The sequence below is a fragment of the Lithobates pipiens genome, unplaced genomic scaffold (assembly GCF_037356315.1).
Source record: "Lithobates pipiens isolate NorthernLeopardFrog02 unplaced genomic scaffold, aLitPip1_a1.2 Scaffold_27, whole genome shotgun sequence".
Classification (NCBI taxonomy): Eukaryota; Metazoa; Chordata; class Amphibia; order Anura; family Ranidae; genus Lithobates; species Lithobates pipiens.
The window spans coordinates 23,849,636-23,865,205 of NW_027507788.1; the positions used below are offsets into that span (position 1 = coordinate 23,849,636).

The 15,570-nt window shown below is 42.4% G+C and overlaps 1 protein-coding gene across 1 annotated transcript in view; it reads right to left on the reverse strand.

The window, feature by feature from the left end:
* CIC (capicua transcriptional repressor) overlaps positions 1 to 11,957 on the reverse strand; it is a 240,222-nt gene extending 228,265 nt beyond the window's left edge. Inside the window, exon 1 of the mRNA XM_077456632.1 lies at positions 11,880 to 11,957. The gene's annotated coding sequence lies outside the window, so the exon portion shown is untranslated. The remainder of the gene's footprint in view (positions 1 to 11,879) is intronic.
* Between the last annotated feature and the right edge of the window lie 3,613 nt (positions 11,958 to 15,570).

Sequence of the window (15,570 nt, forward strand, 5' to 3'; positions counted from 1 at the left end):
GATACATGTGCAGAACGAAAAAATTATTTTCGTTTCGGATCAATTAATTAAGTTACTAATTTAGTTTAGTTGCATTTGTAACAAAATTTGCTTAGTTTCGTTTAGATTCATTATTTGTTTTTGACCGGATTCTAATCAAATTCTAATCAGATCTGAATCAAACATAGTGAATCGAATCAAATTCACTGGAAATAATAGCTGGTTCTATTCTATTCCAAATTGGAATTTCGAAAGACGGTTATATTCTTCCTATTTTATTCTATTCTATTATAATCTATTCTGTTTTTTTTTTATAGTATTCTATTATTTTCTATTCTATTCTTTTTTTTTTCTATTCTATTCTTTGCTATCCTGTTCATTTATTTTCTATTCTATTTTTTTCTATTTTTTTTATTTCTATTCTATTCTGTTTCACTCTATTCTATTCTGTTTTATTGTATTGTATTCTTTTTGAAATTCTAATTTTGGAAGACGGCTATATTCTTTCTATTCTATTCTAATCTATTCTATTTTTTTCTTCTATTCTATTATTTTATTTGCTATTCTATTTCTTAATTTTCTATTCTACTCCTATTTTATTTTATTTTATTCTTTTATTTTCTATTATATTCTGTTTTATTATATTCTATTATTTTCTATTCTATTCTATTTTTTTCAAATCTATTCTTTTTATTTCTATTCTATTCTGTTTCACTCTATTCTATTCTGTTTTATTGTATTGCATTCTTTTTGAAATTCTAATTTTGGAAGACGGCTATATTCTTTCTATTCTATTCTAATCTATTCTATTTTTTCTTCTATTCTATTATTTTATTTGCTATTCTATTTCTTAATTTTCTATTCTACTCCTATTTTATTTTATTTTATTCTTTTATTTTCTATTATATTCTGTTTTATTCTATTCTATTATTTTCTATTCTATTCTATTTTTTTCAAATCTATTCTTTTTATTTCTATTCTATTCTGTTTCACTCTATTCTATTCTGTTTTATTGTATTGTATTCTTTTTGAAATTCTAATTTTTTTGGAAGACGGCTATATTCTTTCTATTCTATTCTAATCTATTCTATTTTTTCTTCTATTCTATTATTTTATTTGCTATTCTATTTCTTAATTTTCTATTCTACTCCTATTTTATTTTATTTTATTCTTTTATTTTCTATTATATTCTGTTTTATTATATTCTATTATTTTCTATTCTATTCTATTTTTTTTTTTTCAAATCTATTCTTTTATATTCTATTGTATTCTGTTTTAGTCTATTCTTTTCTAAATTAAAATATCGGAAGATAGCTATATTCTTTCTATTTTATTCTATTCTATTCAAATCCATTCTATTTTTTTCTATTCTATTCCATTCCTTTATTTTTTATTCATTATCTGGAAAGAACCATTATGGAGAAACAACTCCATTTATTGTTGCCACCATCCCAAATATATTGTATATAAAGAATAAGTACCCCCCGGTACAAAAGGACTTTAAAGCGGGAGTCCGCCAGGCTTTTTTTTTTTTTTTAAAGCCAGCAGCTACAAATACTGCAGCTGCTGACTTTTAAAATAGTGACACTTACCCGCCCAGCGCGCCCGCGATGTCGGCACCCGAAGCCGATCTCTCGATCGTCTCTCGGGTGCTGCCGCCGCCATCTTGGGTATGGGAATCAGGAAATGGAGCCTTTCGGCTTCATTTCCCGGTTCCCTACTGCGCATGCGCGAGTTGCGCTGCGCAATAAGGACGCTCCCCGCTGCCTCTGGGATCTGTGTGTTTCCCAGCAGGCAGCGGGGCACTTGCGGAAAGGGGCGGCACTTGCGGAAAGGGGCCTAATCTACGCCCCTTTCCGCAGAGAGCTATCCCGGAAGTGGGTGCAGAATACCTGTACTGTACAGGTATCTGCACACCCCTCCCCCCTGAAAGGTGCCAATTGTGGCGCCGGAGGGGGGGAGGGTTCCGATGAGCGGAAGGTCCACTTTAGGGTGGACCTCCGCTTTAAGGGAGAACTTTTAACGACACAATTTTTCAAAAAAACATGTATTTTATAAATACAGTGTAACGGTCAAGAATAACAACCATACACAAAGTGATACATAACATCCATATATATAGTATATAAGAAAAGAGCACTTCTTCTATGGCCCATAGGCTTATTTTTTAGTTCAGCTTTAAAATAGAATAGAAAAGCATGCTGTTTATGGAGACCCACCTCACGAGTTGCTGAGCAGTGTAACAATCTGTGGTCCCTAGACAATGTGGGCATATATGTGTGTAAAGTTCCTTGAAAAAGTATTCATACCCCTTGAAATTTTCCACATTTTGTCATGTTACAACCAAAAACGTAAATGTATTTTATTGCGATTTTATGTGATAGACCAACACAAAGTGACACATAATTGTGAAGTGGAAGGAAAATGATAAATGGTTTTTAATTTTTTTTTACAAATAAATACAGTATCTCACAAAAGTAAGTACACCCCTCACATTTTTGTAACTAATTTATCATATCTTTTCATGTGACGACACTGAAGAAATGACACTTTGCTACAATTTAAAGAAGTGAGTGTACAGCTTGTATAACAGTGTAAATTGTCTGTCCCCTCAAAATAACACACAGCTATTAATGTCTAAACAGCTGGCAACAAAGGTGAGTACACCCCCCCCCCCCCCCAAAGTAAAAATATCCAAATTGGGACCAAAGTGTCAATAATTTGTGTGGCCGCCATTATTTTCCAGCACTGCCTTAACCCTCTTGGGCATGGAGTTCACCAGAGCTTCACAGGTTGCCAGTGGAGTCCTCTTCCCCTCCTCCATGACGACATCACAGAGCTGGTGGATGTTTGAGACCTTGTGCTCCTCCACCTTCCATTTGAGGATGTCCCACAGATGCTCAATAGGGTTTAGGTCTGGAGACATGCTTGGGCAGTCCATCACCTTTACCCTCAGCTTCTTTAGCAAGGCAGTGGTCCTCTTGGAGGTGTGTTTGGGGTTGTTATCATGTTGGAATACTGCCCTGCGGCCCAGTCTCTGTAGGTAGGGGACCATGCTCTGCTCCAGTATGTCACAGCACATGTCGGCATTCATGATTCCCTCAATGAACTGTAGCTCCCCAGTGCTGGCAGCACACATGCAGCCCCAGACCATGACACTCCCACCACCATGCTTGACTGTAGGCAAGATGCACTTGTCTTTGTACTCCTCACATGCTTGACACCATCTGAATCAAATACATTTATCTTGGTCTCATCAGACTACAGGACATGGTTCCAGTAATCCATGTTCTTTGTCTGCTTGTCTTCCTCAAAAACTGTTTGCAGGCTTTCTTGTACATCATCTTTAGAAGAGGCTTCATTCTGGGATGGCAGCCATGCAGACCAATTTTATGGAGTGTGCGGCGTATGGTCTGAGCACTGACAGGCTGACCCCCCACCCCTTCAACCTCTGCAGCAATGCTGGCAGCACTCATACGTCTATTTACCAAAGACAACCTCTGGATATGGCGCTGACCACAAGCACTCAACTTCTTTGGTCGACCATGGCGAGGCCTGTTCTGAGTGGAACCTGTCCTGTTATACCGCTGTATGGCCTTGACCACGGCACTGCAGCTCAGTTTTAGGGTCTTGGCAAACTTCTTATAGCCTAGGCCATCTTTATGCAGAGCAACAATTCTTTTTTTTCAGATCCTCAGAGAGTTCTTGGCCATGAGGTGCCATGTTGAACTTCCAGTGACCAGTATGAGAGTGAGAGCAATAACACCAAATTTAACACACCTGCTCCCCATTCACACCTGAGACCTTGTAACGAGTCACATCACACCGGGGAGGGAAAATGGCTAATTGGGCCCAATTTGGACATTTTCACTTAGGGGTGTACTCACTTTTGTTGCCAGTGGTTTAGACATTAATGGCTGTGTGTTGAGTTATTTTGAGGGAACAGCAAATTGACACTGTTATACAAGCTGTACACTCACTACTTTACATTGTAGACAAGTGTCATTTCTTCAGTGTTGTCACATGAAAACATAACAAAATATTTACAAAAATGTGAGGGGTGTACTCACTTTTGTGAGATACTGTATGTGAAAAGTGTGGGGTACATTTGTATAGCGCCCCCCTGAATCAATACTTTGTAGAACCACCATTCACTGCAATTACAGCTGCAAGTCTTTTTGGGGATGTCTCTACCAGCTTTGCACATCTAGAGAGGGACGTTTTTTCCCATTCTTCTTTGCAAAATATCTCAAGCTCTGTCAGATTGGATGGAGAGCGTCTGTGAACAGCAATTTCCAAGTCTTGCCACAGATTCTCAATTGCATTTAGGTCTGAACTTTGACCATTCTAACACATGAAGAGGCTTTGATCTAATCCATTCTCTGGCTGTATGTTTAGGGTCGTTATCCTGCTGGAAGGTGAACCTCCACCCCAGTCTCAAGTCTTTTGCAGACTCTAACAGCTTTTCTTCTAAGATTGCCTTGTATTTGGCTCCATCCATCTTCCCATCAACTCTGACCAGCTTCCCTGTTCCTGCTGAAGAAAAGCATCCCCACAACATGATGCTGCCACCACCATGTTTCACAGTGGGGATGGTGTGTTCAGGGTGATGTGCAGTGTTAGTTTTCCGCCACACACATTTGGCTTTTAGGCCAAAAAGTAAAATTTTGGTCGCATCTGACCAGAGCACCTTCTTCCACATGTTTGCTGTGTCCACCACATGGCTTCTCACAAACTGCAAACCGGACTTCTTATGGCTTTCTTTCAACAATGTTGTCCTGTGGACAGATTCTCCCTCCTGGGCTGTGGATCTCTGCAGCTCCTCCAGAGTTACCATGGACCTCTTGGCTGCTTTTCTGATTAATGCTCTCCTTACCCAGCCTGTCAGTTTAGGTGGACGGCCATGTTTTGGTAAGTTTGCAGTTGTGCATGGATTGAACAGAGGTCTGTGAGATGTTCAAAACTTGGGATATTTTTTTTTATAACCTCACCCTGCTTTAAACTTCTCCACAAATTTATCCCTGACCTGTCTGGTGTGTTCCTTGGCCTTCATGATGCTGATTGTTCACTAAGGTTCTCTAACAAACCTCTGAGGGCTTCACAGAACAGCTGTATTTATACTGAGATTACATTACACACAGGAGGACTCTATTTACTAATTAGGTGAATTCTGAAGGCAATTGCTTCCACTAGATTTTAGTTAGGGGTATCAGAGTGAAGGGGGCTGAATACAAATGAACGCCACACTTTTCAGGTATTTATTTGTAAAAAATGTTGAAAACCATTTATCATTTTCCTTCCACTTCACAATTATGTGCCACTTTGTGTTGGTCTATCACATAAAATCATAATAAAATACATTTATGTTTTTGGTAACATGACAAAATGCAGAAAATTTCAAGAGGTATGAATACTTTTTCAAGGCACTGTACATACAGACACACATGGGGTTGCCACCTCATCCCTTTAAACATTTATGTTGTAACATGACAAAATTTTGAAAATTTCAAGGGGTACTTTTTTTAAAGAGGAAGTAAACCCTGATGAGTTTACTTCCTCTTTCATTCCCTGCAAAGGTAAAGCATAATGGACTACTATGCATCGCATAGTAGTCCATTATGTGTCACTTACTTGACACAGGAGCCAGCGAAGTCACCGCTGTCCCCTGTAGTCCGGCGCATCCATCTTCTCGGTGGATCTCGCTGCTCCGCCGCTGTCATTTGGCGAAGCCGTGATGACGTCACTCCCGCGCATGCGCATGGGAAACGCCATGCGCGGCGTATCGCCGTTGACGGGTGCCACGCTCAGTGCGCCTGCGTGCCGCTGTCTACGGCGCATGCACCGTAGATAGCGGTGCCTGTCTTTCGGCAAATATCTCCTAAACCGTATAGGTTTAGGAGATATTTCTTGGACCTACATCGACATCGGTCCCGAAACGGAAGAGGAAATTATGCCTCATAATTGCAACCTGAAAGTGCCACCTATCAATGCCCACAAGTGCCACCTATCAATGCCCACCAGTGGTGCCAATCAGCGCCACATAGAAGTGCTGCCTATCACTGTAACCGATCAGTGCCCATCACTGCCACCCATCAGTGCCCATCACTCCCACCTATCAGTGACCATCACTGCTGCCTCATCAGCGTACATCAAAGACAGACAAAAATTACCCGTTTGAACATTTTTATAACAAAATAAAAAAATATATATTTTTCAAAAAAATTCTGACTTTTTATATTTTTTTTAACAAAAAATAAAAATCGCACAGATGATCAAATACCACCAAAAGAATTATTTTTGGGGGGAAAAATGATAAAAATGTAATTTGGGTACAGTGTTGTATGACCGCGCAATTGTCATTCAAAGTGCATCAGTGCTGAAAGCTGAAAATTGGTTTGGATAGGAGGGGGGTTTAAGTACCCAGTGTGTATATATATATATATATATATATATATATATATATATATATATATATATATATATATATATATATATATATATATATTTTTATATATATATATATATATATATATATATATATATATATATATATATATATATATACACACACACACACACACATACACACACATTTTTTTTTCTTCCTATTGCCTGTTGCCAGCAACAGATTTTTATCACAATGGTGCAGATTTTGCACCCACTATGGCAGCATGGGCAGGGCTCCATATCTCATGCCCTCCAGCTCTTGAATGAAATGTCACCTGACATTTATATACATGCTCAGGTCTGCCACGATCCACCGCAGAGGAGCTGTGCAATGGTGCTGACATGAATGAATTTGACAGCAAAACAAATGGCCACACTGAGCTTTATACCGATGTTTAATCTGCTCATATTTTGTCGCTCCTTGTTCCCCACCCCCCATCAACAGTCTAATGAAATTATGAAATATAAAATCTCAGTTTTCATCTAATACCACTTCAGATCTGGTGATGTTATCACTATATCTCTGCGCATCTCTATGCAATGCGGAGGAGATCATGGCTGGTGGAAGGGACTGTACATTGCTTCCTGGAAACATCACAGCACCCTGCCTCAGTACTTCTTTCAAGTGCCTCCAGCCCCGATACATACAATGGGTTGGCTTTTTAGGGAAAATATGAAAATATTAAAGAGGGAGTCCACTGGAAAAAAAATTATTAAAAACCAGCAGCTATAAATACTACAGCTGCTGACTTTTAATAAATGGACACTCACCTGTCCCGGGGTCCAGCGATGCCGGCAGCTGAGGCCGATCGATCGCTCGGCTCTCGGCTGCTGCCGCCGCCATTTTCAGTGAGGGAATCAGGAAGTGAAGCGTTGCGGCTTCACTTCCCGGTTCCCTACTGCGGATGAGCGAGTCGCGCAGCGGAATGAGAATGCTCCGCGCTGTCTCTGGGACCCGTGTGTGTCCCAGCAGACAGCGCCCCGGGACAGGAAGAAGCATAGACTCCTGTGGGAGTCTATGCCCGCAAGTGGGTGCAAATACCTGTCTTAGACAGGTATCCGCACCCCCCTATACCCTGAAAGGTGCCAACTGTGACACCGGAGGGGGGGAGGGTTCCGATGAGAAAAAGTTCCACTTTAGGGTGGAACTCCGCTTTAAAATGCCCTGTCCCATACTTCCCAACTTTCTGAGACGGAAAAGAGGGACACCTATTAGCAAAAGTATGTAGGCAAAGGACATCCCGCCGCACCCCCTTAAAGGAGAATCATACAACAAAAATTATTAGTTAACCCCATACATGCTTTTTTTTTTACCACTACTATTCCTTTATATTGGCTTTTGAAATTAATAAATGCAGCAATTTCGAAAATGAATGAAAGGTTTAGCACTGGGAAACACTTTTTGAAAGATGAAAAGTGCATTTTATATACAACTATATGGATCAGACCAAAATGAGGGACAAATTCGGAGGAAAGAGGGACAGAGGGACTTTGTTCTAAATCAGGGACAGTCTCTCTAAATCGAAGACAGTTGGGAGCTATGCTTGATGTTTGGATGTCAGTCTGGAGGAGTGAAGCCCCATACACACTATCAGATTTTCTGCTGATTTTTGTCTTCAGATTTACCAAAACCATGTAGTAGAAGGGCCTGCCTGACTGCATAAAAAATTGAAACTCCTAAGGTTTGACCTCATATTATATAGTTTTGGTAAATCTGAAGGAAAAAAAATCAGCAGAAAATCTGATAGTGTGTATGTGGCTTGAACGTTTCTAAGCACACCACATTTGTGCAGAGCCCAACATGTGATACTGAAGCACCACGATTGAAAGATCTGAAATCCATTGAATGAAAGGGATATGTGTAGAAACAGAACGAAACTCTGGATAGCCGCACTCCGGATTGTGTAAAAATTAGATGCTTTTATTTCTTCAAAGTGCAACGCGTTTTTTTGTGCTGACGCGTTTCACGCTACAAACAGCGCTTACTCATAGCTATGAGCTATGAGTAAGCGCTGTTTGTAGCTTGAAACGCGTCAGAAACTTTGTCCAAAATCCTTTTTTGTTCCCTTTTTGCTGTGATGTTTTGTTCAATGGAGTTTTGCACTTGCACTTTGAAGAAATAAAAGCATCTAATTTTTACACAATCCACAGTGCGGCTATCCAGAGTTTCGTTCTGTTTCTACACATTTGGCTTATGCAATCAGCCTGCACCTGGAACCCCTATCTACTTGGAGAGTTAGCAGCCTGTCAGTGGTTTTGACTTGGAGCCGTGAAATCTCTGTTTGTTTTAATGAAAGGGATAGTCAGGTTGGGGAGGAAAGTGCTAGATGATGCTGGATGTCCTCCAGCCAGGAAATGAGGCAGGCTCTGACTTGCTGCAGATTCTAATACACATTATGAGAAACTCAGTGTGCAAAGAAATCAGAGTAAGATATTTTAGTACAGGAGAGGGGCTGGTACAACGGTGCAAGACTGAAGGAAAGGCTTGAATTCAGTTTCAAGGCATAACTATGGTCAGATATTTAATCCAGTTAAGTAGCCTTTAAAAATCCTCAAATGTATTTTAAAAAGTATCCGTCTTTTTCATCAGTCCCCTGTTACATAGCATGGTTCAGATTGGGAGAGAAAGAAGCAGTTTAGCAAAACTAATCTGGGTCTACTGCCAATCAAAGACAGAAAGTTTGCTGATAGGAGGAGAGAGCAGGACACAATGTTTTGGCTGTTACAGTGGTCAGATGAGTGGGAGCCGATCCTGCTAACTCCTGAACATTAGTAGAGAACGAGAGCTGTCTTTGACGGCTCAGTTACTGTGCTGGGAGCGCGAAGTGAACATGGACACGTACATGTGTTACTTGCACAGCAAAAAGCAAAATAAAATGCCCTTGGCTCTCTCTTGATGAGCTCTAGAAGATCTTTGCAGTCTCCAGATGAACTCTAGAAGATCTTGGCAGTCTCGTGATGAGCTCTAGAAGTTATTGGCAGCCTCCTAATAAGCTCTAGAAGATCTTAATGGTCTCCTGATGAGCTCTAGAAGATCTTGGTGGTCTCCTGATGAGCTCTAGAAGATCTTGGCGGTCTCCTGATGAGCTCTAGAAGATCTTGGCAGTCTCGTGATGAGCTCTAGAAGTTATTGGCGGCCTCCTAATAAGCTCTAGAAGATCTTAATGGTCTCCTAATGAGCTCTAGAAGATCTTGGTGGTCTCCTGATGAGCTCTAGAAGATCTTGGCAGTCTCCAGATGAACTCTAGAAGATCTTGGCAGTCTCGTGATGAGCTCTAGAAGTTATTGGCAGCCTCCTAATAAGCTCTAGAAGATCTTAATGGTCTCCTGATGAGCTCTAGAAGATCTTGGTGGTCTCCTGATGAGCTCTAGAAGATCTTGGCGGTCTCCTGATGAGCTCTAGAAGATCTTGGCAGTCTCGTGATGAGCTCTAGAAGTTATTGGCGGCCTCCTAATAAGCTCTAGAAGATCTTAATGGTCTCCTAATGAGCTCTAGAAGATCTTGGTGGTCTCCTGATGAGCTCTAGAAGATCTTGGCAGTCTCCAGATGAACTCTAGAAGATCTTGGCAGTCTCCAGATGAACTCTAGAAGATCTTGGCAGTCTCCAGATGAACTCTAGAAGATCTTGGCAGTCTCCAGATGAACTCTAGAAGATCTTGGCAGTCTCCAGATGAACTCTAGAAGATCTTGGCAGTCTCCAGATGAACTCTAGAAGATCTTGGCAGTCTCCAGATGAACTCTAGAAGATCTTTGCAGTCTCCTGATTAGCTCTAGAAGTTATTGGGGGTCTCCTGATGTGCTCTAGAAGAACATGGCAGTCTCCTGATGAGATCTAGAAGATCTTGGTGGTCTCCTGATGAGCTCTAGAAGATACTGGCAGTCTTCTGATGAACTCTAGAAGTTATTGGCGGTCTGCCCATAAACTCTAAAAGAGCTTGGTGGTCTCCTGATGAGCTCTAGAAGTTCTTGGCGGTCTCCTGATGAACTGTAGAAGATTTTCAAAGGCTCCTGATGAGCTCTAGAAGTTATTGGCAGTCTCCTCATGAGCTCTAGAAGAACATGGCAGTCTCCTGATGAGCTTTAAAAGATCTTGGTGTTCTCCTGATAAGTTCTATAAGATCTTGGCAGTCCCCTGATGAGCTCTAGAAGGTCTTGGTGGCCTCCTGATGAGCTCTAGAAGTTCTTGGAAGTCTCCTGATGAACTGTAGAAGATCTTTGCAGGCTCCTGATGAGCTCTAGAAATTATTGTCCGTCTCCTTGTGAGCTCTAGAAGAACACGGCAGTCTCCTGATGAGCTCTAGAAGATCTTGGTGTTCTAATATGTTCTATAAGCTCTTAGCAGTCCCCTGATGAGCTCTAGAAGATCTTGATGGTCTCCTCATGAGCTCTAGAAGTTCCTGGCATTCTCCCGATGAGCTCTAGAAGATCTTGGTGGTTTCCTGATGAGCTCTAGAAGATCCTGGCAGTGTTCTGATGAGCTCTAGAGGATCTTGGTGTTCTAATAAGTTTTATAAGCTCTTAGCAGTCCCCTGATGAGCTCTAGAAGATCTTGATGGTCTCCTCATGAGCTCTAGAAGTTCCTGGCATTCTCCCGATGAGCTCTAGAAGATCTTGGTGGTCCCCTGATGAGCTCTAGAAGATCTTGGCAGTCTCCTAATGAGCTCTAGAAGACCGTTAGCAGTCTCCTGGTAAACTCTAGAAGACATTGGCAGCCTGATGGGCTACAGAAGATCTTGGTAGTAACCTGATCAGCTCTAGAAAACCTTGGTAGTCTCCTAATAAGCTCAAGACAACCTTGTCAGTCTCCTGATGAGCTCTAGAAGACCTTGGCAGTCTCCTGATAAACTCTAGAAGACCTTGACGGTCTTCTAATGAGCTCTAGAAGATTTGGCAGTCTTCTGATGAGCTCCAGAGGAGCATCCCATAAAGTCCAACAGATACTTTACAATACTAAATAATAATATAGGTGCTCGTTTTATGCTGCTGTACCAACCATAAAGATATATTTGTATTATAGTGGCACAAGCTTCCCGAAAACTGTGTGTGGTTTTTGAAATTGAACACGGTTGAAGTGTCATCAGACGCTTCCTGGACATATCTCAGTCTCAAAACTCATGGACAGACGATCCAAAACTTTCTTACACAACTTTCTACAAACGCAGGAAGGAAATGTCTCTCTGCCCACAGTAAACACTAATTCAGATTACAGAACAACGGCTAGCATTGGTTGCTCCAGGCAACGCCATCTTTCCACTGCAAAAATGTCTCCCTGCCGAACTGACGTGTTAGAGGGTGCGGCAACAGCTGCATGTGAACAAAAATGCCAGAATTAACTAAGTTTCGACTTCTGAAGACTCATTTTTTTGGCCGGCTTTATTAAACGTCTTCTGCTGCTCTTTGTTGACACAGACACCACATACGTTGCCAATGCAAATTTCTGTTTTCTACTTACGCCGCATTTTTGCGCTGGAAATTGCAGCCGTCACGAAGCACGTCTTGTAGTCTGTACAGTCACAGCAGTCGTTCGGCAAGAGATAGAGAGCGCATGGGGATGGGAACGCGTGCTGACTCTCCCTCTAGTGGCGAAATCGCGACGTTTCACTGTAAAACATTTCTATATAAAACTATCAGGCTTAAAGGGTAACTCCACTTTTAGAAATATAAATATAGAAAATTAAATATATATATATATTAATATCTCATATACAATTGCTGCACAAGCCATTTAATGTTATTAACCACTTCAATACCGGGCACTTAAACACCTTCCTGCCCAGACCAATTTTGAGCTTTCAGCGCTGTCGCACTTTGAATGACAATGGCGCGGTCATGCTACACTGTACCCAAATGAAATTTTTATCATTTTTTTCCCACAAATAGAGCTTTCTTTTGGTGGTATTTGATCACCTCTACGGTTTTTATTTTTTGCGCTACAAATAAAAAAATACCGAAAATTTTGAGAAAAAAAATGTTTTTTTTTGTTTCAGTTTCAAAACTTTGTAAATAAGTACGTTTTCTCCTTCACTGATGGGCACTGATGGGGCTACACTGATGGGCACTGATAAGGCGGCACTGATGGGCACCAATGTGGCACCAATGAAGTGGCACTGATAGGCGGCACTGATGGGCGACATGGATGGGCGACACGGATGGGCGACACGGACGGACACTGATAGGTGGCACAAATTGGCACTGATAGCTGGCACGGATGGGCGGCACGGATGGGCACGGATGGGCATGGATAGGCGGCACAGGTGGGCATGGATAGGCGGCACAGTTGGGCATGGATAGGCGGCACAGGTGGGCACTCATAGGCGGCACAGGTGGGCACTCATAGGCGGCACAGGTGGGCACTCAGGCGGCACAGGTGGGCACTCAGGCGGCACAGGTGGGCACTCATAGGCGGCACAGGTGGGCACTCATAGGCGGCATCGGTGTTATACTATAGTAATGGATGCCAATCAGTGCCAAACAATAATGCATGCCAATCAGTGATGCCCATTGTGGGCACTGATTGGCATCCATTATAGGCACTGATTGGCACCCATTGTGCTGACTGGCATCCCTGGTGGTCTAGGGAGGATTATGACCTTTATTACCTTTTCCCTGGTGGTCTGGTGGCGTCCCTGGTGGTCCAGTGTGGGCATCCTCGGGGGGGCTGTGCTGATAATCGATCAGCACAGACCCCCCCTGTCAGAGGAGCAGCCGATCGGCTCTCCTCTACTCGCGTCTGACAGACGCGAGTGAGGGAAAGCCGATCACCGACTCTTCCCATTTACACTGTGATCAGCCGTGATTGGACACGGCTGATCACATGGTAAAGAGTCTCCGTCGGAGACTCTTTACCGAGATCGTAGTTGCCGGGTGTCAGACTGACACCCCGCAACAACGATCGCCGCGATGCGCGCCCCGGGGGCGCGCAGCGGCTCATAATCCTGATCACGTCATATGACGTCCGGTCAGGATTATGAAACCACTTTGCCGCCGTCAATTGCCTATAGGGCGGGCGGCAAGTGGTTAAAAAGACTTTTCCATTTTAATCTGCAGCCGCTGTAAAATGCAATGCAATATGGCAACCTGGAGGTGTTCTGTACATTATTGGTGTACAGAACTTCCCCAAAAAGGTAATTTCCTGTTTGTGTGATTGGCTCGCTGATTTTCCCAGAAGTCTGCACTAAGATACAAGTCAGAGTTCAGGTACTCCCTGCAATAGGAACTTCAGTTTTTCCCTAGGGTTAAATACTTCTAAAGAGATGTTGACCCTGCAGCTTTTCTCATTAGAACACAGAAAGTGCACCAGGTGATTATAATGAACCAGATCTTCTCACTCAGAATCAGTTGGCACAGGATATGGGGGAAAAAAACAGCTATTTCTTCAGAGAAGCAAAAGGTAGGACTTTGCTACAAAGTTTGTTAACAATGTGCATAAATCACCCAACGGGGATTGTTTTTTCTCAACAAAAGTGGAATTACACTCTAAGGTGATTGTAGCCCTATAAGTGCACTTGGAACAACATACAGGTGCACCTAAAAAAAATAAAAAAAAATAAATAGAATATCATAAAATCAACTTATTTCAATAAGTCTATTCAATAAGTGAAACTCATATATTATATAGTTTATTACACACAGAGTGATAACATTCAAGCATTTCTCTCTTTTATTATTGATGATTATGTCTTACAGCTAGTGAAAACCCCAAATTCAGTATCTCAGAAAATTTGAATACTGTGAAAAAGTTCAATATTGTAGACTCATGGTGTCACACTCTAATTGGCTAATTAACTCAAAACACCTGCAAAGGTTTCCTGAGTCTTTAAATGGTCTCTCAGTCTGGTTCAGTAGGTTACACAATTAGGGGGAAGACTGCTGACTTGACAGTTGTCCAGAAGACAGTCATTGACACCCTCCACTAGGACGGTAAGTCACAAAAGTTCATTGCTAAAGAAGCTGGCTGTTCACAGAGTGCTGTATCCAAGCATATTAATGGAATGTTAAGTGAAAGGAAAAAGTGTGGTAGAAAAAGGCGCACAAGCAACAGGGATAACCACAGCCTTGAGAGGATTGTGAAGCAAAAGGCCAATTAAGAATTTGTGGGAGATTCACAAGGAGTGGACTACGGCTGGTGTCAGTGCTTCAAGAGCCACCAGACACCAACGTATCCAGAGACAACATAAGAAGCATCTTATCTGAGCTAATGCAGAAAATTGACTGGACTGTTGCTCAGTGGTCCCAAGTCCTCTTTTTGGATGAAAGTAAATTTCGCATTTCATTTGGAAATCAAGGTCCCAGAGTCTGGAGGATGAGTGGAGAGGCACAGAATCCAATTTGCATGAGGTCCAGTTTGAAGTTTGCACAGTCGGTGATGATTTGGGGAGCCATGTCATCTGCTGGTGTTGGCCCACTGTGTTTTATCAAGTCCAAAGTCAGATCAGCCCTCTAACAGGAAATTCTAGAGCACTTTTTGCTTTCCTCTGCTGACCAGCTTTATGGAGATACAGATTTCATGTTCCAGCAGGACTTGACACCTGCCAACACGGCCAAAAGTACCAATACCTGGTTTAATGATCATGGTGATTGATTGGCCAGAAAACTCGCCTGACCCAAACCCCATAGAGGATCTGTGGGGTATTGCCAAGAGGAAGATGAGAGACACAAGACCCAACAATGCAGACCACCTGAAGGCCGCTATTAAAGCAACCTGGGCTTCCATAACACCTCAGCAGTGCCACAGGCTGATCACCTCCATGCCACGCGCATTGATGCAGTAATTCATACAAAAGAGCAACCAAGTATTGAGTGCATCCTACACTATATATGGACATACTTTTCATTAAAGAGGAAGTAAACCCTGATGGGATTACTTCCTTTCATTCCCTGCAAAGGTAAAGCATAATGGACTTCTATGCATCGCATAGTAGCCCATTATGTGTCACTTACCTGACACAGGAGCCAGCGAAGTCACCACTGTCCCCTGTAGTCCGGCGCATCCATCTTCTCGGTGGGTCTCGCCGCTCCGCCGCTGTCATTCGGCGAAGCCGCGATGACGTCACTCCCGCGCATGCGCACGGGAGCCGCCACTCGCGGCATATCGCCGTTGACCGCGGCGCGCTTAGTGCGCCTGCGCGCCGCTGTCTACGGCG